Source organism: Pelobates fuscus, chromosome 6, assembly GCF_036172605.1.
Source record: "Pelobates fuscus isolate aPelFus1 chromosome 6, aPelFus1.pri, whole genome shotgun sequence".
NCBI classification, from domain to species: domain Eukaryota; kingdom Metazoa; phylum Chordata; class Amphibia; order Anura; family Pelobatidae; genus Pelobates; species Pelobates fuscus.
The window spans coordinates 279131322-279158410 of NC_086322.1; the positions used below are offsets into that span (position 1 = coordinate 279131322).

The window sequence follows — 27089 nt, forward strand, 5'->3', positions numbered from 1 at the left end:
ATGGGACAGCATATAGCACGGGTGCTCAAAAGGTAGACCCCCAAATGTAGAACTACAACTCCCATGATGCTTTGTAGGTCTTTAGAATGACAAAGCATCATGGAAGCTGTAGTTGTAAATTAAAACCTCTGGGGATCTACCTTTTGGGCACCTCTGGCATATAGCATCATTCATGATTTGAATGAAGCAAACATCTTGGACATTCACATTGTGCGATACACAATTCTCTGTTCTGGATGAATGCAGTAATGTGTAATACAGTGCATTGTGCTGAAAACAGACTAGGACTGGCTGAGAGGATTCTTCTACGGACTAGTCTAGGCTTTTGCAACATCCCAAGAAGTATGCTAAATGATAAACTCATGGGGGAGTGAGGAAAAAAAATAAAAAATTAAATTAAAAAAAAAAAAAAAAAAAAAAATACTACCTAACCCTGTAAGATGAACCTTAAAATAAAATTCCATAAAATTTAATAAGCTCTACATTGCAAATTCTCAAACCAGTCCCTAGGGACCATTACGAGACCAGATTTAATCAATATATCCATTAGAACAAAACCAGGTAATTACCAAGTTCCAACGTACACTAAAACTGTACAAAGTGCTGATCATGCCCATTGACACACATAAAACAAACCATTAGTAGAAAACACAATCATACCGAATACTGCACATTAAATGGGATCTTAAGAGGATATTGGTTACTTAAAGTTAGAACTGGTCAGGAATTTCAAATTTAAGTCAATAGAACCCAACGCAGTGCTGACTGGGTATTTATCAGTTAAGCTAGTTTTGCCTGGAATTAAAGTTCACTTTAACGTGTCCAACAGTTTTCACAAAACTGAAAACCCTTGTCAGTGCACTGTAAGACTGGACCAGTGCAGGTTCCCCCATGAAATATGGTATAGCCTTCAACAATTCAGATTGTCTCTTCGCCTATACACAAACCAGCTTTAAACGGACTATGAATAGTAAGACCGTAGAACTTTACATACAGTTGGAAGCCACTGGCCAGGGCTAGCAAACTAGTAAATTAAGTATTTGCTCAGCAATCCAGTGAGGACTGTTCTGGTTTAACCCCTTAAGGACACATGACATGTGTGACATGTCATGATTCCCTTTTATTCCAGAACTTTGGTCCTTAAGGGGTTAAGGGGCCAACCTGATTGAATGTTCGTTATCTGTAAAGGGTTTTGTCCAATTCAGGCAGGTTTTGCAAACCTCCACTAGAGTTATATAAACGAAAAACAAAAATGACAGGTGAATGCAGGTTGCTTGGCGGTACGGTGCACACTGAGAACGACAAAGCCAATCGTACAAACTGGCAGAGTACTTCACTAATCCCAGTAACCCAAAAACCCGGCCAACTGGAAGCAAACAAATCAAATAAAAAATCATGGAGTTTGCATACGAACCGTGAGGACTAGACACTAAAGTCACCTAGATCTCTTTCAATGAAGTGGTCAGGTCATTTTAACTGTGCAATTATGTCAAATAACTTCAGTTTTGTAAATGTTAAACACATTGAGTGGCAGTCTTTTAGACTGCCACTAGAGGTACTGCTACTACACCGACTACTCCAGACGTGTTTAAAAAAAAAAAAAAAAAAAAACGCACTTTGCTGGGTGAAAGAAAGGAGAACGCAGCATAATAGGCCACACTGAAGAAAGAGAATCCATGTAATTTAACTCCCTCTTTATTTTTTAAAGCAGCACAGACCTCCCCTCCAAAAATGAGTATTTTATCAAGATAATAGCTTGATCAAATACTCACATTGGCTGTAGGAATTTCAGTGAAATTCCAACAGTCAAAAAGATGCCATCGGCCGCCATAGAGGATCACGGAATAAATTTATTACGGAGGAATTGTAGGTGCGTTGCGACAAGTGCTGTACATGCACCTGTGTTCCCCCAACGCTCTAACAACCACACCAGCACTGAGAGACTGCACTAGAGAATAAAAAAAAAAATTCCCGCACACATGGGGGGGGGGGTTGACATGACAGGGGGCATCAGGACTGTAGAGTGCGGAACAGATTTATTCCTAGCGCTTCAGTGTTCCTTTCACAAACACTGTGCAATAAAGGAAAATAAAAAATAATCACAGTTTGCAGGAAATGTGTAGGGAGACTGGGAATGTCATCCTAAAGTGGTCTTGCTGCTTAGAAAGTATCCCTTTCAAACAAAGTCAACAAATGCATAGACCACCACTCCAAGTTCCTGCAACCCCATCAGATTTTCAGCTGCTACAGTTTGGCGAGGCTGTAACCTAAACCATTTTAAACGAATCGTATCACTTCCATCATAACAGATATGGACTTCAGCATTGCTAGACAACTACTATGATGTAACATTCCTACTTTATGTCAATCTAGCTTACCTTGCCTGGCAAAACAGAACGAGCCCCTGCCCAAACAATACAAAGAAGAAAAAAAAACAAAACTATTTTTCATTAAATACCGTATCTCTCTTTTAGATTTTCCGGTACGGAATTAAAGGCATGGAGTGTTAGAAACATTATAATGCAAAAAGAAAAGTGTGAGAAGAGTGAACAATAGTAATTAAATAAACAAGCAGAGACAAAGCCAGACACACCCTGAAGAGGAATGTCAGCCTGTCACAGACATGGCTTCCTCTGGACTTGCAGTGGGAGGGAGCCAGCAGGACAAGCTGGTTCACCCAGAACATGGTGATTGTGTGGGGGGAAGGGAGGAAATTGTGTCACCTCTTCCTTCAGACAAATCCCTTTGCCAAAGTCTCATGGGAGGAACGGAAATAAATAAATAAATAAAAACCCGGTCAACAATGAGTAAAGTGGATAGTACCAACAAACCTTACAGACAAATTGCTCAACTAACAAAAGACAGATAAATAAAATCTATCCCTTACTCTGACACGCTTGCCAGACACCGGATAACCTACCTGCCCTTAAGATGCCACTATGACTCCCTCCTCCCCACTCCTTTTAAGAAACAGAACATCCCCTTAGAGAGTTAGGTTAGGCAACAAAATGGTTAGAACTATTGTAAACTCTTCATCTAGCCTATGGTCCCAGTAGGTCAATCGTGTTTTGTTAGGATTTCGTGTTGGTCTTGTTTACCTATTGTACAACGCTGTGGAATAGGTTAGGGCTATATAGAGAATTGTAATTTAGCAAGACAACAAAAACCCACCTATTCTGCAATTCAACAGCAGATCACACTGAGAATGACACTATTCTGAGAGGCACACAGAAAAAAAAAAAAAAAAACACTTCTAAAATGTCAAACTTTACACTGAACAAGCCATTAACTTGCAGGACAGTAAAAAAAAAAAAGGAAAAAAAAAAAGTTATATACACGTATGTGTGTAACAAGTTTGCACGCATCCCACAAAAACACATTCCTCTGCGAGTCATTGCAATGATCCCAACATACAGCATCAGGACTGCATATGTCAAGGTTACAAGAGACACTCAAATATCTAATGTAAACACTTAGGGGGTCGAAGTAAATATATGAAGATGCTGGAGGTCTTAAAATGTGCTTCCTAAATAGAAGCCAGGTTTGCATTTGGCTCACTCAAGAGAACATGCAACATTCTGTTAGCAAAACCCCCACTTTAGTGTATAGATCCATAGGTGTTCATTGATGTGCATTTAGAAGCGGTACATACACCTCTGCAAAATACAGCCGTTACCAGGAGCACTATCATGGGACAAAAAAAAGGAAAGCTTTTTTAAAAACAAATTCTGCCCATTAAGACCATCCGCATGCTAAAGTTTTAAATACGCCTGTTACACAGCCAACCCTTGCCCAATTGCCCACACGGTCAAATACACCCAACATCCCCAGCCATACTTCCATCCATTACATTTACCAGAATGCAGACAACAGCTAAACAGAACAAAAATCATATTTGTTGTGAAGGGAAGTGTATTAAAGGTAAAATGTGATACTAGTTTGTCCTGCAACATATCAATGTCCACGTGGGCAGAATTAGTGAAATGGCATTGAAGCAAATTCACATAGATAGTATATCAGGAAGCCATCTGAGTATAGCAAATGTCAAATAAATATTGATCATTTACCAGAACATTAAAAATAAGCGAAGCATTACAGAGCTCGACAGCGATTGGTACATAAATATAATAAATAAAAAGTTATGCACCATTGCTAGCACACAATGCAAATGGACCATTTGTAGATGTACTGAATAAATTCTCCCTTTTATTTGGCAAATCAAAGCAAAGTTGAGAGTCAGGTGACCTATGCATATTACCCACAATGCACCCACATGGCTAGACCTTTAATGGGTGTACTGTCGAGACTTCGCTAGCTGCCACTCGGGATAGCTGTGAAAATAAATGAAAGCAATGACAGGACACACTGCCGTACTGGGATTTGATGCCTTTTCCTCATACAGGGAATGAGACGGCTTGTCAAACCCATTATCTTACGTGGCCGGGTATGCTCTCCTAGAGTGCTAAATAATGCACTAACTGACACATCCACTTTCGATCGCAGAGCTCGGAAGCAAAAAAAAAGGACAGACACTGGCTTGTAGAGATGGTTTGCCATTTAAAGGTGAAGTCACTCTACTCGCAAAGGGATGGTACCTGGGAAAGAACCTACTTTTTACACAACTGCTAGACATTATGGGACTGTTGTTAAATAAGAGCATAAAAAAAAAAAATAAAGATATTAAAAACAAAATATGAACTACAAGACATATCCCATAACATTCATTATTCATACTCGCTAGTTTTCTTGCAGGTATTTTGCCCATCAGTTTTATTAGTCTATCCTTACGGTCCATGTAGTGTTTATTAGCTTCCATAAACCACTGCCCTGCCCAGGATGAGAAACTCAAAAAGATGAATACAAAATAAATATAACAATTTGAGTACAATGATCACGAACTGTCAAAATAGGGATTTGATTAGAATTTAGCAGCTTCAAATGTGTCTTGTTTTGAATTGTTTATCTTTTGCATTATGCACATGCAATAAAAAAAAAATAAAGAAATTAAAAAAAAAAAAATTAAGACTTAGTCTCAGCCAAGGGTGCCTCTAAGAATCCTGCACACAAGTTGGAAATTACGTCAATGACCAGGGAACATTAAGGAAGAAAAGCTTTTCCCCAACATTGTAATCTTGACTTAAAGCAGGATGCTTCAACACAAAAGAAGAGGGACCATCTCTGCAGACCACATGGCACAATGACTCCTGCTTTCATCTCAGTTACCTGACTAACTTAGAAGTCGTTCTAGATTCCAATACAAATAAAAACTGCAAAAATAGGCCTCTGCAACGGATTTAAAAAATTTTTTTTATTTTTTTTTTTAAAGGGGAATTAAAACAACGCCGAATTGAATCCTTCACAAAAACAAGTTTCAGAGTTGTCTAAAGCTCATAGATTAATTGGAGTTAATCGGATTCCTTTTGAATGTACTATCCTGAGCAAAAAAATCCCAATTGATTTCATCTCTGCGTAGTTGCTGCAGCACCACGTCAAATGTATTAAGATACACTGCAGGTATGTGCTGGTAGTGACAACTCTACTGCCCAAAATAAATAAAGTCACTGTTTAACCCCTAAATGACAACTTCTGGAATAAAAGGGAATCATGACTGAATATATCCGTCATCTGTCCTTAAGGCGTTAATAGATACTCCAAATGAAAACATGCATGCAATTATGCCTTTTCTCATTGGGGAATATCTAAAAACCACCCCACACAAACATTCTGTGACTGCCCAATCACAGATGTCCCAATGAAAAAAGTCTTTGCATGTCAGGTGCTCAGGGAGATTGCAGTCTCTAGAGTTCAGTGGAAATTAGCTAACCAAACCAGGAAGTCACAGGAGTAAGAATGGTCTGCTGTGTAACCAGTATAAAAATGTATATAAAAAAAATTACCGTAAATAAAAAAGCTAAAGTGCTTTAGGGGTTTGGAGTGTCCCTTTAAGGAGATTAACATTAAGAAGCATATAACCTTTCATGGGGGCTGAATGATCCATTACAATTATAAAACAAGTGTTAATAATCGTTCTGTTGGTGTGGTAACAGACTGAAGAATAACCCCAGAGATTCAGATAAAAAGCAGGCAGGATTTGGCATAACGCTGCCTGCTTGGGCAATGTGAGAAGCATCACTCCTGACCAAGCCAAGGGCTAAAAGGAGTCAATATGAATACACGTTGCTCTACATCAGTGACTCACAACAGGAATGCTCAGTCTCTGGGAGAAGACACTGGCTTTTAAAAAGGTTGCATTAAAGAAATGTATGCATTTCAAAAGAGATCATGATTTACACTATACACTTCAGGCCATTGCATCCACATTACACCATCCTTAAAAACAAGTCTCTGCAAGTAGAAATACTGGAGGAAAACATTAGAGCTCAAAGAAAGCCTCCTTCCTTAACTAAAAGTTGTTATAAATTGGAGGCTTAGATCAAGGGGTGTAAAACTTCCTTGGGGGTTCCAAGGCTGACATGGTTTTTAGAAGCCATGTGATACATATAAACAGAGGCATTTCACAGTGATTTACAGCAACAGTTATTGGAGCAACCAGTTAAAGTTTTGAGGGGAAAAAAACAAACCAACCGTTTAGAGGCCAATTAAAAAGCATTAATAAAATATTCAATTATTTGTGTTCATTTTAGAGCATTTAAGTGTAGGCTGGAGCAGAGTAGTGCTTTAATAAGAATTCATTTTTAAAGTCTTGGACAGATTTTATGCAGCAAGAAAAAGGTCACATCTCTTCAAATGAGAGTTCACCCAAAAATTACTGCACAAGCTTTGTGCACGTGTCATATGAAGAGAAGCGCTCCTAAAAATCAATGAATCTCAAATTTAAGTCAAAACTAGAAAAAAGAAAAAAGATTTTTTTTATTTTTTTTTTTTAAAATCTACAAATCAGTTTGGTTTCCAAATCAGCTACTTGAGAATTCAAAGTGCTTTTCAACTTTAAGGCCCAACAATTCTCACCTTAGTGAATAATACTTCGATACTTTTTAGGATCAAAATCAATTAAGATAGTAATGTTAAAATGTAATGTTAAAGGGACACTAGGGTCAACAAAACAACTGTAGCTTAATTAAGTAGTTTTGTTGTATAGATCGTGCCCCTGAATTGAGCTGTGAAACTTTAAATGCATGATCCATACACGATATCTGCTTCATAAAGCTAAAGTTGTTTTGGTGACGATCGTGCCTTTAAACCAAAAAAATGCATTGTGCATGGCTGATCGTATTTTCAGCCAGTTGCAACTTTAAAAAGGACCACTCCAAACGCCATCATTAATGCAGCTTCTGATCAGTGTATGGCCACCATAACCACAACAGCAAGCTGTTGTGGTTATGGTACTGCAAGTGTTTACTTCTATAGTGGAATACCAAATCCCTACAGTAAAACATTGGCACTATTCACCTATGGAGTCATGCTGCTGTAAATGTGCTGTGCTATACAAGATTATAGTTAAGCATTAAGTAGTTAAACGCCCTTTAACGATTTCATTTTCAGTAACAGAATCAGACTAACTGGAGACACATGAAAAGCTTTCTCTGCAGGGCAAGGAATTTTTCTTCAGCCTTGTCAAATCCATTTGCCATTAGAGTGTTTGGTTAAAGCAAAAATTCTGACCGCCCTGACTCACATGCCACACAATTACTGTGATACAGCAACCTTGCTAGTTCGTCACAAATGATTACCACTAAAGTAGACAACGGACCAGATATAAATAATACCTTCTCAGCTTTACTTTTCACATGATCATAGAAACCGGCCACTGAAAACCAAGTTACTCACACAATTCAACGGAACACTGAAACGCCTTTAGAAGTAGATTTTTAAACGTTCCAAAGATAAAATTTAGTCATAAGGCTTGGTCTGCGGATAAAACTCCTTAAATGTTTGATATAAAATAAAAACACACCTTACATGTCAGCCACTTTGTATTTCAGTGGAGTAAAAACATACCCTATGAAATTACAAATCCATTGCTTTCAGGTGGACTTATGTAGGACTGTGTCAGTTATTAGAAAGCACCCACCATTTCAATTAAATCTATATTGAAATTTTGCCATTTTCCCCCACAATCTAGTTTTTAGTCCTTGCAATGGAGGAGAAATATAGTTTGAACTGCCACATACAATGTTAGACAACAGAAAAGAGCAGAGCCCATAAACGATTACGGTAACAAGGAGCCAAAAATGGAGATAATTTATTTTTAAAGAGTCACTTTTGATCATGTGCAAGAATCCTACAATTCAAACTTTACATGGCTTTATTAGATTATTTATATAGCGCCAACAAATTCCGTAGCGCTGTACAATGGGTGGACATACAGACACGTAATTGTAACCAGACAACTGGACATGCAGGGCCCTGCTCAAAGAGCTTACATGCTACAGGGGGTGGGGTAGAGTGACACAAAGGGTATAAGTAGGGGTAATGAAATACCAGTTGAAGCTACAGAACATACAAGTAGGTACTTAAGGAGGCGATAAGCAGAATCCCTTGACCAAAGTAATTTGTGCTTTGTTCTTAAGTAATTGTAACATTTTAAATAGAATGTTGTGGCAAGGGATGAGGTTTCCACAAATGTGTGAGGTGTATTTTTTTTTATTTTTTTCTAAAACCTACAGATAGGGATTCGACGTAGAAGGGATTCGCTGTAGAAGAAAAGTCAGCCCCACAACAGGAGAATGGTTTAGTGAATACAAATGAGAGTTCTGGGGAGACTGGGAAAAGTCAGATGATAGCCTGGTTGTGTAGCATAATTAGGAACTAGAGATAAATAGTTTGATTTGAATACAAATGTTTACACCACAACAAAATAGTTTTACAATGAAACAAGGGCCAATACAGTCAACTACAATCTTAAAGGAACACTGCAAGTACCATAACCACTACAGCCAAGCCCTGCAGCACCAGGCTTTGCTCAGTCTTGACACATTCTGTCTCTTGCCAAGGTGTAGTGGAGGCTGGGAGTGAGTGACACCCAGCAAGTAGTCAAGCAATTCTAAAAATGGTTTGACTACTTACAATGGTGGGTGTCTGGCCAACTGGCACCATAACAGCAGGCATAGTGGTTATGGTGCTTTGAGTTTTCCCTTTACAATTAATGACCTCTCATTAACAAAGTCTCATACCTAAAATCACATTCTATAAAGCTCTGTTTTATTTTATGTGAGAAGAAGGTAGTAAAAAAATAAGCAAACTTCTACCCAGGTTAGATTTTAATAGGCTCTATATTTGAAAGTTAGTTATCACACAGAGGCTAGTCCTTTTACGCAATACTAAACAGGCTTGCCACTTTATAAATTAACAGCAATCTGTCAAGATAAAAAGACTAATGGAAATTCAGACCCAATTCAGTGGGAAAATCCTTTCAGTGCATTAGGCCTCCCACAATACATTATGGCTGACACTAGAAGGAAGCGGGTTACATTTTCAGGGCTCGGGGAGTATAGTTCAAGTCGAGCATGATTCATTAATCTCACAGAAACAGATAAGCAGCTCACAAATTCCAGGGACTTTCTAGAGACTGCTTTGTAATCAAACATCAGGTTTAGCTGTAAGTACGATGAAAGAAGACTTTACAGATTGTCCCAGAGTTGCGGTATAGGTACTGGCTGCATAAAACTTTGAAAAACTGGGTCCTGACCTTGAGACGCCAGGGATTGAATAATACATTTGGGAGTCAAAGCAGGGAAGCTGAAGGTTCATTATGAGGTCCTAGGAGAACATGGTTGGTGTAAGAGAAAAATCGAACATGCTGCCACTTCAAGATGGTGACATGACATTTTCCTCCTACGATAAATTATGCTTTGTGTAATACTGAATCTATGCAGTGACCAAAAGAAACCTGGCACTTCTAGTCAAGGGCTAGCTGGTAGCAGCTTTAAAGGGACACTAGGCAGGGAGACCACTTCGGCTCTATTCAAGCTCTGCATGAGGACATCAAACGTCAGCTAGAAACCCCATAGTGAAGCATTGATTCCATGCTTGCTTGTTGGTAGTGCTAATGTGAGGGCGGCAATTGCCGCCATGTGCATTAGGGCTAGACATGGGGAGGGGGAAGCTGACCCAGTGCAGAAGAACATTGGTTCTGGTCCAGCTATAAACATAGCAGTTTCAGATAAACTACTATGTTTATAAATGGGTTAATCCAGCCTCTAGTGGCTGTCTCATTGACAGCCGCTAGAGGGCTTCCGCGCTTCTCACTGTGATTATCACAGTGAGAAGACGCCAGCATCCATAGGAAAGCATTGAGAATGCTTTCCTATGGACTAGCTGAATGCGCGCGCCCGGCGCTGGAGAAAGAGGCAAGTTTAACCACTTCCTCCCCCTAGAGCCCGGCGGGAGGGGGCAACCTCAGGGCACTTTAGTGCCAGGAAAACGAGTATGTTTTCCTGGCACTATAGTGGTCCTTTAACATAGGGAAACTGGCAGCCAGATCGAGGGACACCCATCAAGGAAGTAAAATTAAAAATTTGTTTTTTACACAACAGGAATACTAAATAGTTTATAAAATTACTCAATTTCCCACCTTCTTTCCCCACAAACATTTCCAAGAGCATGGAACCAAGAGACCTATAACTGATTCATGTACACAAATAAATATATTCAGCAGCTTTCCATTTGGCATCCTGGACAGATTAGATACATTCCCTAGACAATGTTTCTCAAGTATAACAAGGTCAGCTAAATGAAATCAGAAAATACATGTGTGGAGGGGGGGGGGGGCTGCAAGTCAAACTTAAAGGGACACGCCCCTTCCCAAATAAAAATCACAGTTTGGGGTATACACTCCCAGTGAACACGTTTGTTTCTAAATACAGCTTGCAAAACCTGTAGTTCTGTCGTCTGAAGTCTTTGCAAGCCTCCCCTTCTAACCTCTCAGACTTCCCAATGCAGGTGGTTCTGGACAATTGTTACCTCTTGATTTTAGCTCCACAACCAGAAAGCAACAGTAGTCACTCGGTATCTGTTCTGACGACTAGAGGAGTGTAACCAGGCTAATCTACCAAAATCTGCACTTTCTGCTAAATGGGGAATAAATACCGGTAAATAATACAAACAGGAAACACTTTAGCAAGATAAAGCACTTTAGGGGTATATGTGCCCCTTTAAAAGAAGCTCTGTCACTATCTGGGGAATACACAAATACCTCAGCCCCTCCCGACTGACATCACTGGTGGGGGTCCGGTGGCCAAGGTGATATTTGTTTATCAGATGCTGTCCCTCATGGATGCGACCATCTCTATGTGGATTACAGAGTCCTGCTCTGAGGTCTAGGGACCCTCCACAGACAGCCAATTTCCTGCAGCAGTCACTGGTGACTGTCAGGATTGGGAATTAGTTTCCGGCCAGAGTCAGACAGAGGGGACCATACAGAGACAAAGGACCATTTTAAGAGGATTTCAACTTTATTACAGGAAGTCTGCCTTGTGTTGGCTTCCATTTTGTGAACATGTTCTTTTCCAGATGAATAAAAGGTTGAATACAACCTGCATGTCAATTGGCTCAAAACTGCAACCAGATTACTGAATGGATTTTCAGTGCCCCCTTCGACAGCAAGGGTCAAGATAGTATAAGCCTGTACTTCAGGTGCAATATCACATGTCTGCATAGTACTGAAAGACTCTAGATTAAAGGGACACTATAGTCACCAGAATAACTACAGCTTATTGAATTTGTTCTGGTGAATAGAATCATTGCCTTCAGGCTTTTTGCTGTAAACACGGTCTTTTCAGAGAAAATGCAGTGTTTACATTACAGCCTAGTGATAACTTCAATGACCACTCCTCAGATGGCTGTTAGAGATCCTTCCTGGGTCATGGCTGCCTACAATGCATCCAAACATTCAGTATCTCCTCCCACTGCATGCAGACACTGAACTTTTCTCATAGAGATTCATTGATTCAATTCATCTCTATGAGGAGTTGCTGCTTGGCCAGAGCTGTGTTTGAATCATGCTGGCTCTGCCCCTGATCTGCCTTTGTATCAGTCTCAGCCAATCCTATGGGGAAGCACGGTGATTGCTGACATCATTAGAAGTTGTGGCCTGATCCAGACTGCTTGTTTTTCTGAGTTTAACAGCATGCAGAGATACTGTATTGAAGCCTGAAGCTGTAAGATTTTGCTATATTTATGAAGGTGGGGCTAGATGGTGGTGTTAACCCTATAGGGTCAGGAATACATTTGTGTTCCTGACCCTTTAAAGATCGCCATTTTATTGAATCTCTGCAGATCGCTTTTTTTATAATGACACCAACTATAGGAGTTTGCGGATATACGCAATGCACTTAGTAGCACACAATGCTTGAGTGTTACATACACTGAATAATGTCAATTCTGGAAATGGCCAATATGCATGATAGATAGATACACACACACACATAAATACACAGATACTTACATTTGGCTCTAGTATCTTAAAGGACCACTCCATAACCATAAAGTTCATCAGCTTGATTAAGTGCTTTATGCCTATGAAGTGCCTCACATTAAAAGCTGCTACATAAGAGTGTCCATTACTTTTAGACTGGGATTCTCTAGCTACCCTTCCTAAAAAGTTCAAATATGTCAAGGTTTATTAAGGAGAGAGGAAAAAAAAAAATTCATATTTTTTATTTTACTGGCTTAAAAACCCATTTGAACAGTGGAAAAAGGGTCTAAGGGAAAGAAAAGGGTGCTCCCTTTAATAAATTTGCTTATGCAAAGCACTTGAAGCTGCAGCAGTCCAAGTCAAACAACTGTCATGCAAATAGCGGAGGTGATTACAAATGAGATCCTTACTTAGAAGTCTTCTGTGGACCTCCACCATTCATATTACACCCTGTCTTGGATAGAGAGCTGTTGAAAGGAGAGATCCCTCGATATGCACATAGGAATAAATTATGAATCATCCACACTGCCCGATAAGTAGGTCTAGAGAACTCCTAATGATTGCTCCTTCTCTCACATACACTTTTAAAGCCACAAGCATAAAAAGCATCCACTGAATCGAAGGAAGTAGCATGCTTTGTAAAGAGATCTCAAGTAGAGCAACAGAATGCTTTCCCTGAAAACACCTCAGGTCAAGCCCAAATTGGGTATTCCCACCAAAGAGAACTGTAGCAATGAAGTGAAAGAATGAACACAATGTCATGCGCAATCTTGAAAAGAAATGGCAACGTATTATGTCCCGCTGAAGTGTGCTGCGAACAATTCTACCAGTGTACTTGCAAGCCAGGCCTGTGGCAGGAGTTAAGAGTTAGCATTTCGATTCCTGAGCAATTGGTTATACAACCAGCGAGGACAAGAGGCAGTACGCAGAGATTACTTTTGTATGTGTAGCCCAGGGACTGGGGAACAAAATCCTTTTAGGCGTTTTTTTTTTTTTTTTGTATGACAAGACAATGCAGTGTGCTGAAAGAGAGCTATAACTGAATGACTCTGTGAACACAAAGAAAGATCGCTGTAATATTTGGGCAAGGCATTCCACTTCAATTCATCATATAGAAAGCCATTAAAAAAAATAAAATTAAAAGAAGTTGTTTGAAAGTCATTCTCAGCCCTCGGGGGAAGAATAACACAAAACAAACAATACTTTATATTGGAGGTTGAATGAACCCATTTTACAAAAAATAAAATAAATAAAATGACTTGCTATAAAAGAGTACTAACTTTCCTACCTTTGCAAAGCCCAAACTCAATTTTTTGGAATGAACATTCTTGGACTGCAGTATGCTAAACCTAGGCACCATACTCAAATTTCTTCTAAATGGAACTCAACGCATTAAGGACCCTATACTTACAGGGTTCATTCTTGAAATACCAATAAGGATGTATTCTACTAATTCGCATTCGGGTGCATCTCCCATCTCTGGCTTCTGTCAATCTGCAAGCCCAAAATGAAGACCTTGGGGCAAGCAAGATTGGCGAAATGTCACTAGATGCCCAAGACATCCACCGTTGATGCACAAACGCAAAATGCTGGCTCAGGTTTTGAGAATGCATTTATGTCTGGGAATTGCAAGGTGAGCATGAGTTGACACTATAGCAGGTAGTTGGGCATGAATGGTGAAAGGAGTGGTCACTCATCTCGCAGTTCAGAAAAAAAAAAAGAAAAAAAACAACTTACAAGACTACACTATAAAAATTAAAAAACACCCATTTTACATAGCACATTTTATAGACGACACCCCCTCAAGAATGTGCATCTATTGCAAGGCTATAAAATTATAGAATATAACGAGTATATATTATATTTTTTTTTTTTAACACAAATTGCAGGTTTTATGCCAACTTGATTGTTAGTGTTGGCTTAATTATCAAAGACGCCGTTTAAGAAAGCATGCAGAACCTAAGGGTAGGATTTAAAATGCATCAGATGCATTTTAAATCCTACCCTTAAGTTCTGCATGCTTTCTTAAACAGTGTCTTTCATAATTAAGCCAACACTAACAATCAAGTTGGCATAAAACCTGCAATTTGTGTTAAAAAAAATATAATATAATAAAGTACCAATGTTTGAAATAACCAGGACAGAGAACAAGTTAGCATAAATGATTATATCTGCTAAATATTACATAAAGAAATCACACAGATGCGTGCATATGAATCTGGATAATGGACTTTTCAATGTGAAGGAGAATTATAGGCTTTAAACTGAAAGGACTATATAATTGGACACTCCGGTTCTTTGCTTTCTATTCTAGGAGGGATGAACAGCCTCACTAGACCTACAAACCATTCACAACCCATTAGCACACAATGGATCTAACAAAGACTGCTTTGGCATTATAAGTAAATGTACTAAAGAGTAAATTATGCAATGTAACCCTAGCATAACATCAGATGAGACTCACTGACAGGGAAGCTGCAGGCGGGGGTGAGGAAGGTAGATGGGCAGGATTCCATCTTCCCCCAGGAATACACAGGTTCTCGATTTCCAGCGTTAAGAATAATGCCAACATCAGCTTAATACTATAGGCCATTATACGCTCACACTTCAGATGGGCTACAGTTTCAATAGACTGTAGTTTAAAGTAATAGGGAACAATAAGGAAGGTTACTGCAAAAAAAAAAAAAATCAGCCACATGGAAAAATTGTGCTTTAAATAAAATACCTAAACAGCCTGTAAATTAACATTACAATGTAAGAACGCACACCCAAAAAAAAAAAAAAATTATTCGGATTTTAGGTCGGTTTGTATACATATAAAGCTGTGACTGACAGCCATGGAGGGATTTAAAGGAACACCACAGTCACCATAAATTAAGTTATGATGCTAGAAGGCCCCCTGGATATGAGCTGTCAGCTGCCGTTCAGAACCAATCAGTAGCTCACCCATTCATTCAAGGCTGGACACCAGCACCAGGATGTAACCTTTGGCATTACACCATCCAAGAACAGTTAAAGGGACACTGTAGGCACCCAGACCACTTCTGCTCATTGGAGTGGACTGGGTGCCAACTCCCACTACCCTTAACCCCGCAAGTGTAATTATTGCAGTTTTTCATAAACTGCAATAATTACCTTGCAGGGTTAACTACACCTCTAGTGGCTGTCTAGTAGACAGCCACTAGAGGTCACTTCCTAGTTTCTAGCACAGGTTTCCTGTGCTAGAGCGTCGCTGGACGTCCTCACGCTGTGTGAGGACCTCCAGCGTCGCTCTATTCCCCATAGGAAAGCATTGAAATGAATTTTCAATGCTTTCCTATGGGGAGACGTAATGCGCATGCGCGGCATTTCTGCGCATGTGCATTAGGTCTCCTCGGCCGGTGGGCGAGATTAGTCTCGCCCACCGGCCGACGTAATCACCAGGAGGAGCGTCGCGGAGGCGGAGACAGTGGCGAGGGACATCGCCGCTGTCCCAGGTAAGTCACTGAAGGGGTTCTCACCCCTTCAGTAACCGGGGATTGGGGGTGGGAGGGAGAGGAACCCTCCAGTGCCAGAAAAACGGATTGTTTTTCTGGCACTGGAGTTTCCCTTTAAACACCTTAAGGTAAGAGGGCACCCAGGAGCCTCCGAGCACCATAACTTCATTTGCATTAAGTTATGGTGACATGAGTGTCTACATTTTACATAAGCCAGCGTGATTTGAAGTGGTCATTGTGATTTGAGTATTTGGAGGGTTTCAGTAAGAAATTCTATACTTATTGCTATTGTTTGTGTACCGCCATCTCTGGCAGCGTCACTAGCCAGCCTAGCATAAAAGGTCTGGGCTGGCCATTACAAATTCTGATCACAGCGTGTTATTAGGCAGATTCTTTCAATCAATGAATGACCAATATCTCTTAAGAGGGAAAATTGTGGCCAAATGGTTTCCCCCAATTACAGGGAAAAGGAGCCAGGGTACTGCTTGCATTCGAACCTCCACAGCAGGCTGTAATAGTTATGAAGTTTAGGGTAACCCTTTAAAGTTTAAAGGAGAAAAAAAAAACAAAAAAAAAAAAAAAAAAAAAAACTACCCGTCGTGTGTATATACATACTTTTTACACAGAAGCGCTCACATTTATCTTCTCTATAATGTTCTTATCCATTTGTGATAAAGATGCAGAATTTCAATATAAAAATTGTTAACACCAAACAGAACAAAAAAACAAAAAACAAAAAAACACACAACCAAAAACGAGCCAAGAATGTGGCTTCACAAGTTACACATGTTTTGTCAGTCATTTTGAGGAGTATGCAGTCTGATGGATTAAGCCAAGACCAGCCAAACTCCCTGCCCCTTTCACTTGGGTCTGTGAAGCCTCAAGCCAAGGGAGGGGAGACAAAGCATGTTAAATTAATCTTGTAGATAACCAAAGGCAAAGTATGCAGGCCAGTAGCAACAAAACTGCATACACAGCAACACAAATCTGACAGTCACTGCAACAAGTACCACACTTGTCATCATTAAATAGTTATAAGTCACATGGCACAGCACCATTACGAGGACTTGACCTTTTGGTCATCACCATTGCCAAGGGAGTTCTATAAGAGGGTAGGGGGAAAAAAAAAAATTAAAACCATTTTAAAAATTTGGACAAGGGAAAAGTACAGTTTGCTGATTTGCACAGTCACACTGCATTCTAGGTGTGTGACATAAGTCACAGCACTTTAAAGAATTAGCAAATGATATTTTTATTTCATATAAAGCACACCAGTACGAGACAGTAATAACACAAACATGGACCTATATATTAAAAAAAAAAAACAAATTACACAAAACACAATGGGGTTAGGGGGATCTCTCTTCTGCTGCTGGCTAGTAATTTAGTCATTAAAACAAAATGTACTACCATGAAAGTAATCATAGTACTATCCCATGCTAGACATTATTTATCAAGGAAAAACAGGTGTGCTTTGGATGTCAAATCTTCAATGTTGTCCATGGTGATCGTTCCTCATTCAGCCCTCTGTCCCCGAAACAGCATATATGTTTTGCCTTGATAAGTAACTGTTACGCCCGTGGCTAGAAGGGCACTCCATGCACCATGACTTATGCACCTTGCATAGATATTAAATTAGAGTTAAATTCAGTGATTTCTCTTATTTTTGTAAGTGGAATAAAAAAAACTAAAAAAAAAATCATGTTTTATTTTTTTCCCATGTCTTATACATCCCACAGAAGATGTTGACATATGAAGAAGGCTTATTGGAGATTACAGCAAGTCCAATCCAAGTATATAGCGAACTTGCCATAAGCTTAGTCAGCACTTCCATTCGTCATATAGGATCAATGAAATGACTGCCAAGGGCCGAGCTACATGTTCTAAACTCTTAGGGCTCATGTCCTGGTCTTAATCAGAAAAATTGCACCCAGATTGGAAAAGCCAAGCTCCTGGTATGGACAGAGCTCACTGCAGACGATATAAATCCTGGGCATACACAGCAAGTGCAGGAATTTCAAATGTAGGAGATATTTCTGTATTACACCTTTCATGCTGCTTAGTCAATTTAAAGGCTGGCAAAGCATCATGGGAGTGAAAGTTATTCAATATGTCAGGATCTACCTTTAAGGCTTCCCTGACCTATATAATGTATTACAATTGTAGACACCCGAAGGATATGTGGCAACTTTCTACAGTGTCAAGTATTTAGGTTGGTTTACAGCCAAGTGCCAATATAGTTAAATGTGTGCATTAATAAGTCAGTGAGTGCTAAAACCAGAGGGCCCCCAACCCTCAAAGTGTTCTTACTTCAATGTGCTTAACAAAACAAAACAAAAAAAAGTATGCATTTTTCTATAATCGTATAATCAGTTTATTCATATAATGCTTTTGGACATTACTTGAGCAGATGCAATAATCAGTGGATTATTCCTAATTTTACACGCAGTTCACACATTTATATAGCGTTTCCCCGCACCCCAAGCTGCCTTGCCTAAAGCGGCATTTGATGAAGCACGGAAGAATTTGGTTATTGACAGTCAGGGAGAAAACAGAACCAACCCCCATCGGCAGAATGCAAGGAATGTGAATGTATTCAGAGAAAACAGGTTGACACAGGGGCGAGGATTCTGCTTTCTGAGCACCCATGCCCCCTTTCTAGGTTACAAGAAACTCAAACAAAGAAAAGGTTTTAAAAAAACAAACAAAAACAAAAAAAAGTTATTTTCAGAGTGTGAAAGTGTTTACAGATCAGCAATTCACTCACAGGATTTACTAAACAAATTTAAGCAGGATATATGCTGGTAACTAGATAGAAACACCAAAAAAAAAAAAAAAAAAATTAAATTTGTTTTCTAGCAGATAAGATCAATACATTCCCTCACTTAGTTTCCTCTCTTCAGGACTCACGTCACCTGTACACAACACCAATGTGTCATTGCAAACTGAGGGACTATAGAGAATGTATCGTTCACAAATCTTTTTCACACATGCCCAAAACTATGCCACAGGCATATACTGCAAAAATCTCCTGACAGCGGTCACATGACAAAAAGTAGCTCTTTGCAGTAGGTATATCTCCTGAAGCAGCATTCTATTCACCATTATTATCGCACCAACAGATTCCATAGCTCTTTACAAAATTATAACTATAAATAGGACAAGTAAACTTACAGGAAAGATAGGTTGAAGAGGAGCTTACAGTCTATAGGAGGTGGGGTATAAAACACAATAGGACATGACCATAAACACTACAGCTACATAAACGCTACTGGACAGTCACTACTGCAGGGAATTCAATCTTCAAGTTGCACTTGAGAGCTAAATAAAAAAGTTACACACTGTAAACAATACATCTTTTGTATGGAATTAGCGTGGGCAGAAAACCTATTAACATGGCATGCTTCGTGCCTATTGACATATGCATCGCCTGGACTGTGAGAATGGATTTGTCCATTTCCTTGACAAAGTGGTAAAAAAAAAATATATATATACATACATAAGAGTAAGTGCCTCTTATAACAATGGGGCAAACTTATAAAAGGGTGTATTTCAAAAGACTTCTCGGATCCAACATGCAAATAGAAAGTTAAACAAGTTTATATACAGTTTATAGTAAAGAAAGGTACATCTGTGGGATACATAGATTCCAAGTAGTATACCCACAGAGTACTAGTACATTAGTAGCAATCCATATTAGAAATAAAATGTAACTTAATTAACAAGTTTAAAACCAAAGTAGCACAATCACTATATATCCAAAATAAAGTAGCAAAATGAGAGCGAGTATAATAGAGAAAAAAAAGTCAGACCGTGCCAATTCAATCAAGTAATGGTACAGGTGATTAGGGAAAAATAGGGTTAAATAGTAACTGGAGCCAAATAGCCCAACGTTATCACCCTACTTCTATCTCCCAATATCTCAAATGACTCAATTCCCCTAACGCTATCCGAATAAAAATCTGACCTTAGAAAAGTTAATTGTAACTAAACGTCTAGCATCCAATTAGTCTAGTGGAGAGGGTGGCTGTTTTAAAATAACAAAACTGCTGCAGCATCGTTCCTGTCTACCTCCCACAGCCTCCACAACATATGTCCCAACGCGCGTTTCGCCGAGAATCGGCTCTTCAACCGGAACCGGATTAGTGTTCAACCGTCGTTTAAATAGCCCGCCCTCTCTGGATTGGCTGTTGGTCTAGCCAGGGAGAGAGAGGGGGGTGGAGCCTATCCTCCCTCGCAGTTAATCCTCAGTAGCTCGGTATACTGTGAAGGGGGATAGGAAAAAAGGCATACCAATACAAAAGTTAATATAATAAATTTAGATACATATAGCTGAACTAGACAGGTAATGAATCTAAAGTGATGCAGTCAATATTGTGGTAAAAGTGAAATGGAAAAGAGACACAGGGGGAAGAGAAAATTCCATTCATATGTAAACCCCTAGTGTTTCAGTATCCTATTCAGTAGATCAGGGGTAGGCAACCTTTTAGCAGCACTGTGCCGATATAGGATTGTGATGTCGCGTAGCGAGCCGATCCTATTTTTTTAAATTAAGGTGTATATGCTGCCGTATTCTGCTTGTGTTATTTTTACTGTAATTGCTTTGTATCGTTGTATTTGTGCGTATATGAGCTTTTATATTGTATATGTTCAGGAGTAGTTTGTGGTATTGTGTATGATACATATGAATGTGGGCTGTGTATGAGGGCTGCTTGTGGAATTGTGTGTGGATGGATATGTCACATTGTGTGTTTGGTAGTGTGTGGGGGCTGTTTGGGGTATTGCATGTGGAGTTGTGTGCATGTATGTGGATTGTTAGTGGTGTTGCGTTTGAGGGGATTGTGTGTATGTTTGTGTGTGGGCTGTTCGTATTATTTGTATGAGTGGAGGGTTATTCTGCATTTCTGTGTATATCTAGCAGTGTGGGTAGCTTCCCTAGGTTCCAGTGGGGACCGGGCCGACCAAGTATAGCTCAAGTAAAGGAGCAGCAACAGCAGCTGCAGGCTGCTCTGCTACAGTGTGGATTCCCATTCACAAGTGCTGGGAGGAAGTGATCTGAGATCACTTCCACTACGTGCTGCAATGCATAAATTGAGGATTGTCCTTCACTTCCTCTTCGTATTAGCAGATATCTGAAGTTTTACTGGGACTCCTGATAGGAAAGAGCCTGTTTGGCTCTAGCAGCCTTGAGTGCCGTGCAAAGACACCTTGAGTGCCGTGCATGGCCCTAGTGCCATAGGTTGCCTACCCCTGCAGTAGATAGTACTTAATCAAAACGAAATAATAAATTAACAAGAAAAATAAAAAGTGGTACATAATTTTGCAACATTGTTATATCCAATATGTTGCTCCTTGAGGGTGCAAACATGTTCTCCATCAAACTACATCTGTTCTCTCATAAATCGCTTTTAGTAGTTATGTGAGACCTGACATACTTTAACAGTTGTGATGAAAGAAAGTGAAAAAAAATAAATAAAACGGTATATAGATATTGCCGTTTATCACAAAACCCTTTTTCCTTATAGTTGGAATCATAACCTAGAACCTTTGTATCCAAGCTGCATTTACATGTTTAAATCTTATGATACTACAGTGGTTACTAAAAATATATTAACAAGCTTAGTGGTATATACCTAGGTTAATAAAAAGGTAAAAGGTAAAACATTTGCCTTTATGCATGAATAAACTGAGTAAAATTAAACTCCTCATTTAATCCTTTGGGGTATAGCGTTTGAAATGAAAAGATCCAACGGGACGCAGCTTTTAAGAGGGCGATGTTGATATCTCCTTTGCGGTGATTTTGAATCACCTGAAATTTTAGTACATTGGAGTTGGAGGCATGATTTAATCGTACATGTTTGGCAATGGGTGTATCCATATGTGGATTTGTGATGGAATTGATATGCTGTAGAATCAGTCGACGTAGTTGTTGATACGTTTTGCTAATGTACTGTAATCCGCATTCACATGTTATAAGGTAAATCACATTAGTAGAACTACAGTTTATAAATGAATTCACCACTATGTCTTTCGATGTTCTTTTATTGTGCACAATTTTTGAAGGAAGAATAAAATCACAGGCCTTACAGTGGCCACACTTGAAGTGACCTTTTGTTTGGAGCCATGTAGATGTAGTTAGTGCTGGTTTTAGGTGGCTGTGTGTTAAGTGGTCGGCCAAATTTTCAGCTCTTCGATAGGTCATTGAGGGCTGTTTCGTGATAGTGTTCTTATTTTTTGGGTTTTTATTATAACGAGATCTTGTTTTGGATTCAGACCACCTCCCAGAAACACACAACATACATCCACAGCTCAAACTAGAGGTATTCTGAGAAATACAGACAGGAATATTTCCTTCTCAGATCCCACTTTTGGTGGTTCTTCTTTAGACTCTAGTTCTAGACAAGAAGACCACTCTGGCCCATCTCAGTCCTCCTCGGCTTTTTTAGACCAGGAGTGGCCTCAACCACAAAGACAGAAACAAAGTGGGGGTACAAAAAACAGTCCAACTTCCAATAGGGGACAAATAGGAAGAAAATAAAATACTACATTTATCCAATTTTGTTCTCAAACCTAGACACATCTCACTTTTACAAAAAGGGTTATCATTTGTACCAACACCCTCTAGAAACAGGTTCAATTGGGCCAAGGATGTAAATCTCTTTGGTCGTAAATTGGCTCTTCATGCCTTTCATGAAAAGAGAAACTTAAAGAATCTGATGGAATTAGGTCTTTCATCTGATGATAATGCAAAATATAAACTACCTACAGATCGGTACTCTGAACAGGAATTACCAGATTCTCTTACAGATTGTAAACCTTTATGCTGGTTCACACCGAACCTCAAAGACTTCCCTTGTATTGATCCGTTTGTCCAAATTTGCACTAACGAATTAGAGTGTCAAACTTCCCAACAGTCCCAAATATCCAATTTGAAATTTGAGGAAAGTTTAGCCTTACAAGAATTACAGTCTGAGACAGAAGTTGTGATAAAATCCTCAGACAAGGGAGGGAATATAGTTCTGGTGCAGAGAGACCAATACATTGACATGTGTATGAAACATCTATCAGATGAAAAGGCATATCAGACCTTAAAGGAAGATCCTACTAAAAGGTTTTCTTAGGGAATTACAGCTATTGCTACAAGGAGGCTTAACAGACAAAGTGATTACACAAAATGAATACAGATACATTGTCTCCGTCCAATATCACTATAGCCACATTCTATTGTCTCCCCAAAGTGCATAAGGACCTATGCAATCCTCCAGGGAGACCAATAGTCTCAGGAAAACACAGTTTAACCAAGAGAGCTAGTCAATTCTTGGACAAATTGTTACAACCTTTAGTGCAAGGCCTCAAGTCCCATATACGCGATACCAAACAGACGCTATTGGTTTTAGAAGATCTTACAGTGCCACCATATAAGTCCTTGGCAAATCTGGACGTGGTGGCACTGTATAACAATATACCACACGATAAAGGACTAGCAGGTGTCTATTTTCTAGAAAAGGCTGAGACTTAACGAACAGGAACAACAGTTAATTTTGTCGTTACTAAAATTCGTGCTAACACACAATTACTTTACATTCAATGGTAAATATTTTTGTACAACTCCGAGGCACCGCTATGGGGTCATCGTGTGCACCCAGTTACGCCAACCTATTCTTGGGGTGGTGGGAAAAGACCACAGTATTTCCTAGCTCTAATGTCATTTACACTTCATCTATATTTAAATGGTATCGCTATATAGACGACGTGTTAATTTTCTGGTTAGGCTCCTTCACGCTGTTCAAGGAGATGGTAGACACATTAAACGAAAATAAAAATCAATCTTCAACTAACCCATGTTATACATGAGAAACAACTGGTTTTCCTGGATTTAATGATTAACATCCTAGATGATGGACAAATCACTACATCATTATTTAGGAAGCCCACGGCAACTAATAGTTTGCTTCATTGGCAAAGCTTCCATCCACATCACGTTAAGGCCAACATACCTTACGGCCAATACCCAAGAGTGAAAACAAATTGCTCTAACCAGGAAGACTATGAGAAGGAGGCAAAATAATTAAGAAATAGATTTAAAAATCTAGGCTACCCTAACAGAATATTAAAGAAAGCTTATCAAAGAACTAAAGCTGTAGACAGACTAGAGAGCTTACACAGACCCCCCCAGAAATACATCAACAACTCCAGGTGTTAAGAGATTCATAGGCACTTATGATAAAGATTGGAACCAGGCATTACAGGTGTTGAGTAAAAATTGGCCGGTATTACAGTACGACACATGCCTTAAGAACACCATCACGAAACAGCCCTCAATGACCTATCGAAGAGCTAAAAATTTGGCCGACCACTTAACACATAGCCACCTAAAACCAGCACTAACTACATCTACATGGCTCCAAACAAAAGGTCACTTCAAGTGTGGCCACTGTAAGGCCTGTGATTTTATTCTTCCTTCAAAAATTGTGCACAATAAAAGAACATCGAAAGACATAGTGGTGAATTAATTTATAAACTGTAGTTCTACTAATGTGATTTACCTTATAACATGTGAATGCGGATTACAGTACATTAGCAAAACGTATCAACAACTACGTCGACTGATTCTACAGCATATCAATTCCATCACAAATCCACATATGGATACACCCATTGCCAAACATGTACGATTAAATCATGCCTCCAAATCCAATGTACTAAAATTTCAGGAAAAAGGGTTTTGTGATAAACGGCAATATCTATATACCATTTGTTTTATTTATTTATTCACTTTCATCACAACTGTTAAAGTATATCAGGTCTCAAATAACTACTAAAAGCGATTATGAGAGAACAGATGTAGTTTGATGGAGAACATGTTTGCATCCTCAAGGAGCAACATATTGGATATAACAATGTTGCAAAATTATGTACCACTTTTTATTTTTCTTGTTAATTTATTATTTCGTTTTGATTAAGTACTATCTACTGAATAGGATACTGAAACACTAGGGGTTTACATATGAATGGAATTTTCTCTTCCCCCTGTGTCTCTTTTCCATTTCACTTTTACCACAATATTGACTGCATCACTTTAGATTCATTACCTGTCTAGTTCAGCTATATGTATCTAAATTTATTATATTAACTTTTGTATTGGTATGCCTTTTTTCCTATCCCCCTTCACAGTATACCGAGCTACTGAGGGTTAACTGTGAGGGAGGATAGGCTCCACCCCCCCTCTCTCCCTGGCTAGACCAACAGCCAATCCAGAGAGAGGGCGGGCTATTTAAACAACGGTTGAACACTAATCCGGTTCCGGTTGAAGAGCCGATTCTCGGCGAAACGCGCGTTGGGACATATGTTGTGGAGGGTGTGGGAGGTAGACAGGGACGATGCTGCAGCAGTTATTTTGTTATTTTAAAACAGCCACCCTCTCCACTAGACTAATTGGATGCTAGACGTTTAGTTACAATTAACTTTTCTAAGGTCAGATTTTTATTCGGATAGCGGTAGGAGTTGGGGGAATTGAGTCATTTGAGATATTGGGAGATAGAAGTAGGGTGATAACGTTGGGCTATTTGGCTCCAGTTACTATTTAACCCTATTTTTCCCTAATCACCTGTACCATTACTTGATTGAATTGGCACGGTCTGACTTTTTTCTCTATTATACTCGCTCTCATTTTGCTACTTTATTTTGGATATATAGTGATTGTGCTACTTTGGTTTTAAACTTGTTAATTAAGTTACATTTTATTTCTAATATGGATTGCTACTAATGTACTAGTACTCTGTGGGTATACTACTTGGAATCTATGTATCACACAGATGTACCTGTACTTTCTTTCTGTAAAAGTTTATATACAGGGATTTAAAGTTTGTTTTTTCTTGTAAAGCAAAAAAGTTCAGAGTTAAAAGCCCCCCAAAAAAGCAGTTGTTTCACCAGTGTTTGAACTCTGCTTGTAAATGGCTGTAATAAAGTTCTGGGGACAGTAATGTGATGATGTGACTCATAACAAGTAAAGAAAAGAAAAGTGTAGTAGTAGGCAAAGGAGGTGTGAAGATGTATTTGCCTGGAAGTGTAGTTTCACACATACAGCTTATTAAACACTAAACTGTTTTGTTTTTTGTTTTTATTTTTTAACACCTCTACTGCCTAGGGGATCTGATATACACAAGTATTCTAGTGGAGAAAGGCTTGTGGATTTTTTGTTTTTGTTAAAATAAAAAAGGTTCTTAACCATAACAGGCATAGTTTATGTACAAAGCATTGCCTCAGACACCCAATTAGTTGTTTAGGTCCAATAGATGCTGTACATGCGCTACCCAAAGTGGGCCCAAATTTAGGAGTAAAAAAAAAAAAAAAGGGGGGGGGGGGGGAGAGAGGGGGGGGAACTGGACCGGATCATTCAGCCATCCTACACTGATAAAGTATCCCACTGTCCTAGGCTCTTGTGAATAGCATTAAGCAGAACTTTTACGTTTATACAGTGGTAAGAGAGACTTTATGGATTCAGTGTTAAAGTCCCCTGATATCACTTGCCTTCCACACTTGTTTCAACTAGTCTATTGAGTATTCTTGTGCATGCGCAACAATGCAATAGCATTAGCCTCTGGCAAACAATGCTGCCACCAGCTTCGGCAAATTAAATTATCAGAGTTTACAAGATCTAAAAATGGGACTTGTGACCAATTCTGCTGTAAAGTGAAGAACAAGTCGTTGAAATTCACAATGTCATCATTTATCGTTGGTTCTTAGTGTCAGTTTTCTACTGGTACCAAGTTCTTTGGAGAAGTCATAAATTTGCCAGTCTTAAAAAGGAACGGTTTACTACAGAGCCATGCAAAGTGCTTGACCAAAATTGTTCATCTAGGAATCCAAGTTAGGCTGACAGATTACCAGAAACAGGCAGTGGGATACCGGTCTAAAGGGCTTCAATTTAAACAATACATATACTGAGGGTTTACTCCTCTAGGTCACATCAAAACCAACCCTTATTATTTTGGCCTTTTATAATAATGGCTTTGCAGGCCCTTACATCTTGCCATTTCTAAGTAAGTTGGACAAGGTTATTACTCAATATTTATCCAAGTACACGTGCTTGCTTGTTCATTGACTGTTACATGCAGAGCAAAGCATTTTACTCTATAATTAACACAGATGGAAGTTGTAGGACTTCAGAACAGCAAACATCCTCAGAGTAGGTTAAAAAGAACACAGCGCTCACACACTGCAAGTCAAACAATTAT

The 27089-nt window shown here is 39.1% G+C and overlaps 1 protein-coding gene across 2 annotated transcripts in view; it reads right to left on the reverse strand.

The window, feature by feature from the left end:
- The window catches only part of JUP (junction plakoglobin), a 60693-nt gene that overhangs the window by 26337 nt on the left and 7267 nt on the right, over positions 1-27089 (reverse strand). The window lies entirely within an intron of this gene.